This window comes from Carlito syrichta, unplaced genomic scaffold, assembly GCF_000164805.1.
Source record: "Carlito syrichta isolate Samal-C Ts95f unplaced genomic scaffold, Tarsius_syrichta-2.0.1 Scaffold308807, whole genome shotgun sequence".
Taxonomy (NCBI): Eukaryota; Metazoa; Chordata; class Mammalia; order Primates; family Tarsiidae; genus Carlito; species Carlito syrichta.
The window spans coordinates 107,784-114,945 of NW_007252903.1; positions in this window are offsets into that span (position 1 = coordinate 107,784).

Below are 7,162 nucleotides of genomic sequence, written 5' to 3' on the forward strand. Positions count from 1 at the left end.
GCCGGAGCCCAGCAGGTTGAGGCTGCGGTGGCCGGGAGCGGCCACTGCACTCCAGTCTGGGCGGCTGAGTGAGACTCCAACTCAAAAAAAAATTGGGAAAACTCAAAACATGGAAAGTGTTATGATACTTCATAAAGTGAAAACAGCAGAGGGTAAAGTGATGTGCCCGTTTAATTGCAACAATATATAAGATAGTTACTTACATGAAACCAATATGCAAAATGAAGTACATTTTGCCAGGATGATAGAATTATAGATTATTTTTGTTTTTATATTATATTGGGGGGATTAAACCATCAGGTACAGTCTTGTACTTCTACTTTTATGTGACCTTGGACTGGTTACTGAGACCTCAGTTTCTTCCATTATAAAATACTTATACTTACCTAAAGAGCTATTTTGAAATTTAATTATGATAATATATATACAGTGCCATTAGGATGACATCTGAAAGCCATTCAGCAAATAGCTATTTTTGTATTTTTATTTACTTCATGAGGGTGTTAGTATCAATATGACCAAAGGGTTATGATAGTCAAACTTTAATGAAATCAAGTGTATCAGCTGGCAGAACTTCTATCAGTCAATACATTTGATTATGTTCAATTTTTTGAAATATGTTAGTGCTTTACTTATTATATTGATCCTCCTAATAGTCATATGAGGTAGATATGTCAAGAAATTGCAGTTGCTTACTTCTACATCCATCTCCCCTTTCTTTTTAGTAGTGGAATGTGAATTTTTAGCTGGGCAGGAGGGAAAGACTATATTTCTCAATCTTCTTTGCGACAAGATTTAGCCATATGACTAATTTCTGGCCCACAAGACGTAAGAATTGTGTTGGAGCACTTGGGGGAAGGTTGCTTAAAGAAATCTGGTTCATCTCAAAGGGAACCCTTATTTGCCTTTCTGCCTTTTCTCTATCTGCCTTCCTGCAACACAGATGTAATGTCTGAAGCTCCAGCAGCCATCTTGGATCATGAAATAACTGTTAAAATGAAAGTCACACACTGAGATGGTAGAACAGAAATAGGAGCCTGGGTTCCTTATGAAGTCACCCTATCATCCCTAGGCTCCCTACCTCCAGACTTGTTCTTCATGAGAGAAATGAATGTCTATCATATGTAAAGTCATTGTTTTTGAGTTTTGTATTACATTTAGCCAAACACTGATTCTATAATTATGCTTATTTTACTTACTATAAAGAAATGAAAAATCAGTAAGGTAAGTAGCAGACAGAGGATTCAGCCTCTGTATTTGTCTAACTGCAGAGCGGATACATTTTTTTCATTGTGCAACTCTCTCTGATGAATGGGTGTCTATTTCATCTCAATGGCAGTAACACTTAAGACTGTTTTCATAGCATTCATTAATTCAATAAATGTTTATTGAGTGCCTAACATCTTTCTAGCACTATTCAAGGATCCAGGGATAAGATGGTGAGCAAAAATAACTACACTTGCAATGATTTTTCTACTCCTCAAGCAACTTTTCTTTTATAAACTAGATTTTTTTTTTTCCTAAAGAGAGAGAAAACCAGCCAACCGGAAGATATTCTGACATGCCTGCCAGGTATATTTCTTATGGCAAAGCAATAAATCAGCACTCTGGTTTCAATATCAGTGTGAGTTTGCTAGCGTGAATCTGGCCTCTGAGCCTAATTGTCTGTGGGTACATTGGCAAAATCAGCTTTGTGGCCATCCAAAGATTCTGAGCCCAACTAGGTAATGTTGTTTATGTGTAACTGTGGAGAGAGGATTGCCTACTAGCTGTCAATAGTGAGAGAGGGTCTACACATGCTCCCAACATCCCACAAAGATTCCAGGTGACATGAGAGGATATGCAACTCCTCTGGACAGCTCGCAGTGCCTAGACTTAAACCATGTCCCCATCCACCTCAGTTGCAAAGCCCCTTTCCTGCCTTACTTGCCTATAGAAAGCCAAGGTGGCAGAAGGGCAGGCTGCCCTCCTGGAGCACAACCGATGATGTGTCCCATTACTCCTGGACAAAGCACACCTCCCTGGATGGCATTTGCCATTCTAGTCCTCTGAGGCACCCTGTGCCCATGTGGTGCCTGGGCCGTATGATCCTCATGGTGTTTGTTTGAGTTATTTGTTTAATAGCAGTGACTCTGAGGCTGAGACACACTGAATCAACACATAATGGGAGGAAACATTTTGACTTAATTATGGACTCCACATCACCTCTAAAGCAAGAATGGATGACACTCAGAATACCAGGAATCAGAGAGATAAAACTAAATAGATCTAAAACATTGCCTAAGAGAAAGAAACACTGGGGGAAAAGTAAACTACTTACTATTAAGATATGGTGTGTGTGTGTGTGTGTGTATGTGTTCTCTTAATGTTGAGGACAACCCCTTAAATAATTTGTAGTGGATGCTTGTCATTATTTTGGCTGCCTAATACCTGATGCCTCCTTTTCATGTCTGGGGAATTTCTTGCATTCTTAGTTTTGGGGGAGGCAAACCTGTGTTTTTTTAATTTATTTATCTATTTTTTAAACTTTATTTGAGTTGGAGTCTCACTCTGACACTACAGGCGTGTTCCATCATGACTAGCTAATTTTTGTTTGTGTGTTTGTAGAGACTAGTTCTCACTATGTTGCCCAGGTTAATCTCGAACTGCTAAGTTCAAGCAATCCTCTTGCCTTGACCTCCCAAAGTGCTGGGATACCCACGGCCATCATGTCAAACCTAGACCTGTCTATCACTTTAGAAGCTGAAAATGATTTTGTCCCAGAAACCCTGCCAGGTATAGCATGAATACTTTTTAGGTTTGGCCATTTCCACAAGGGATTTTTAATTTGGAGCTAATGTCACACAAAAAAAGGATATTTCTTTGTGTCAGGGACATTTCCTGCTGGGAAGCAATGGCTTCTAAGCTATTGCAAAGGCCAGTGTCCAGGCCACCTACAATGGCAGATGTGAGCAAGATACCAGTTACCAGGCTGCTCAGGGGTGTGGTTTTACCAGTGATCACCCTCCCTTTCTGCCTGTTCAGTTCAGCCTGGTTATCATGGCTTCCTAATGAGTCTGTGTGCTTTCTAATTCTCATAAATGTCTTCTTTTTCTTCTTCTCCTCCCTCTCCTCCTCCTCCCTCCTCTTCCTTCCCCCTTCTCTTTTCCTAAATCATCAAGAAGTCAGTTTCTGTTGCTTGCAACTAATATCTCTGCTGACACACCATTCTATTTCTTTGCTTTATTCTCATTCCATACTCACCAAGAAATATCCTAGAAGTATCCTGCTTAAATACTAGAACAGAAGAATGCTAGACAGAGGATGAACATATTCCAGCATTTGGAAAGTGATAGCCCCTACTATCGTTAATAGATGTTTATTCTAGTTAAAACATGTCTCAGGCCAGGTGCAATAGCTCACACCTGTAATTCCAACACTTTAGGAGGCCAAGACAGGAGAATTGCTTGAGCCCAGAAGTTCAAGACCAGCCTGGGCAGCATAGCATAACCTCATCTATACAAAAAATAAAAAATTAGTCAGGCGTGGTGGCACACAACTGTAGTCCCAGCTACTCGGGAGACTGAGGTAAAAGGATGACCTGAACCCAGGATGTCGAAGCTGCAGTGAGCTGTGATCCAGCCTGGGTGACAGAGTGAGACCCCTACTCAAAAACAAAATGTCTCTTAAGAGTTTAATTAACATCTCTGGGTGTTGCAAGGAAATACAGCCAATATCCACAACACTAAGGACAAGAACCTGGACTGAGACTGAGAAAGGTGACCCCAAGAAGCTTTCCCTACAACAAGCCAGAACTTGGCACTACCAGACCACAGTCCCACAGACACACCATTCCTAACCAAGGAACTTCCCTATGGGGCTTAACCTTCATAAATACATCTTGCCTCACAGTATTTATTTGTTAAAAAATAAAGCAAACACTTTTGTCTATTAATCCCTCTCAGACAAAATAATCATTTTTAAGATATAATTTTCTAGATATATTAAATTGAGAGGAAGGGTGAGAGATACTAAAATTAGTGAGTGGATGTGAGGGCGATCTGGTTGGAACATCTATCACCCCATTGATTACCAGGGTTGATTCAGTTGATCTGGCTGACTAGGCGAGTGTACCTTTCTTCCCTTACCACTCCACGCGCTACCCTCCTGAAGCTGCATGCTTGGTTGAAGAGGACGACCATCCCTGCTAGAGGAGGATCATTCTTCAGGCAAGGGTATACAAGTAGCTGCGCTCCCCTGCTAGAACCTGCAAACAAGCTCTAAAATTAACCATTAATCATTCCACTTCAAAACCACTCCATCTCATATCTGTTAATAATAATTCAGCTATTACCTTATTCCTGAAAAACCAATAGCAATTTAAATGTGTACTGTTCGTGCAGATATGTTGTCACACGTTATGCCTTGTGAGATTTATCCTTGGAAACCAGAATATAAAACATTGAGTCTAGAGACTATATCCTTGAATGACTTGAATCCTTACCCCCAAAGTCCTAGTAACTTCCAGACACAAAACTCTATTTTCTTAGGATGGCCAAATAAAAACATGCAGAGATGTCTGCATGTATATCTTACTAGAGAGCACGAATTAAGCCAAGAACTTAGAATGAAAATTAACCATCTTTGAGTACTACTTATATGTAGGGTTAATTTTATCCATCCAGGCTGATGCATCTGTGCTCTTTTCTCAAACCCACTAGTTCATAATGCTCTTGGTCCCGCCCTCCTAGAGAGCAATATTAGATTCATGCCCTCAAATGATCCAACATGAATTATTGACCAGTGGGCAGATTCTTTGTGATAACTGAGCCCTAGTTCACAGCATAAACATGCAATATCATTGTGAGTAAAACCAGCATGAACCAACACTTGGTAATGGAAAACTATAAATCATCTGGGAGGTACTAAATGTATTGGAATGAAATTAAGAAAGAATTATGAGAATGATCATATAGTTTGTTCAACAGTGAATTTTAGCAGAGAAAGGCAGCATGAGGATTTAATTTACATCTAGCCACTGGTCTATAAAGCAGTGGTTCTCAGCCTTGGCTACAAATTAGAATCATCTGGGCAATTTTTCAAAATTTGAACACTTAGTAGCTCCCCAGACCTATTAAACCAGAATTTCTGAGAATGGGACTACAATGTGCAGCCAAAGTTGACGACAAGTGGTCTAAAAGAGGCAATGCTACACCTTCAGCAGGATAGCTAACCTGGATATAAATATTCAGTCAAACAATATGTGGTCACACATCCCTGGACACACATTTTCCCATGAGGAAGGAGGGCTCATCTCCCAACCATTCTAGAAACTTTCACTCTTTAATGTCTTATAGCATTTAGTACTGTGGCTTCCTATGAGTTGAATGATATTCAGATTACCTTAAAGATGTTATGCAAGATCAGCACTAGCTTTATTAGAAACAATACTGAGGCCGGGCTCGGTGGCTCAGCCTGTAATCCCAGCACTTTGGGAGGCCGAGGTGAGTGAATTGCCTGAGCCCACGGGTTCGAGACCCACCTGAGCAAATTGGCGAGACCTCATCTCTACAATAAATCAAAAATTAGCTGGGCGTGGTAGCGCACGCCTGTAGTTCCGGCTACTTGAAAGGCTGAGGGAGAAGGATCACCGGAGTCCAGCAGGTCAAGGTTGCGGTGACTGGGAGCGTGGCACTGCACTCCAGTCTGGGCAACAGAGTGAGACTCCAGCTCAAAGTATATATATATTTGTTTTGTATATATATATATATATATATATATATAATATATATATATATAGAGAGAGAGAGAGAGAGATTCTACTCCTGTCATTAAGCATCTATCATCAATAGAAATCACAGTCTGACAGAATCTCTGCAAACTGTCTGACAGAATCTCTGCAAATCTCTTTTTTAAATTCTACAAGTTGTTCTCAATCACAGCTTCCTTCTTCCCTTTGGAAAGATAATGTCATTGCATATAATTGTAGGTTGGCAGATTTTTTTCTTTCAACACTTTAAAGATTTCACTCCACTCTCCTCTCGTTTGCAGCTTCTGATGAGACGTCTACTATAATTATTATCCTTGTTTTTCTATTAGTAAAGTTTTTCTCTCCCCACCCCCTGACTTCCTTCAAGATTTTCACTTTGTCCTTGATTTTCTGCAGTTGGAATATGATATTACTAGGAGTGTTTTTTGTTTTGATTTGGTTTTGGTAGTTATCCTGCCTGGCGTTTTCTGCGCTTCCTGAATCTGTGGTTCTGTGTCTGTCATATTTTATTTGAAAAGTTCATGGTCATTATTTAAATATTTTCTTCTGCCTTCTATTCATTTTCTTCTTCTACTGGTATCCCAATTACATGTATATTACATCTTTTGATATAGTCCCCCTGCTCCTTTTCCCTGACTGCAACATTTCCAATCTATTTTTTAAAGATCTTGCTTCATATTGTATATGATTGTTTTTCCCCCCTTGGGTGATACAAGAAGACTGGAGAGAGCTAAAATTTCCTTTTCCCAAATAGAATAATGTTTCCATATCTTCTTTTGACAGTCTTTCCCACTGGCAAAGTCTTTCCCTCTGGAGATTTTGTGATGAAGAAGAATCTGGAAAGATTTCCCCATGGTTATTCTTTCTCTTTCCCACCAGGGCCTCTAGGGGGTCTTTCTCAGATTCTCACTGTGAGGAAAAGCCCACAGAGGTGTGGGGATTCCCCCCAATGATTGTAGCCTCCAGGAGTCTCTTCCTCTCATGCTAGTCCACACTCAGCCTCCAGCAATTTTTCAAAGTTACCTAACAGCTTGCAGCTCCAGCATCTTCTGCTCCAGGTAAGATTTTCTGTATGTGCCTGTATCGCCAGATTTGGGAATGACAGTTTGCCCTGTTACCTCAGTTCTCTGATGAATCTAAGAAAAGTCATTGAATTTTAGTTTGTCCATCTCTTTCTTGATGTAAGGATGGTAGTGACAACTTTCAAACTCTTTACATGTAGGTGCTGAAACCAGAAATTTCTTGGCTAATGTCTTGTATTATTTCTTCTTCTTCCTCTTTCTCTTCTTCTTCTTCCTCTTCCTCCTCCTTCTCCTCCTCTTCTTCTTCTCCTTCTTTAAGGAAAGGAGCAGATAAATTTTAATGTATGCACGTCTGTATGTTTGTTTGTTTGTTTACAAATACACTGGAGAA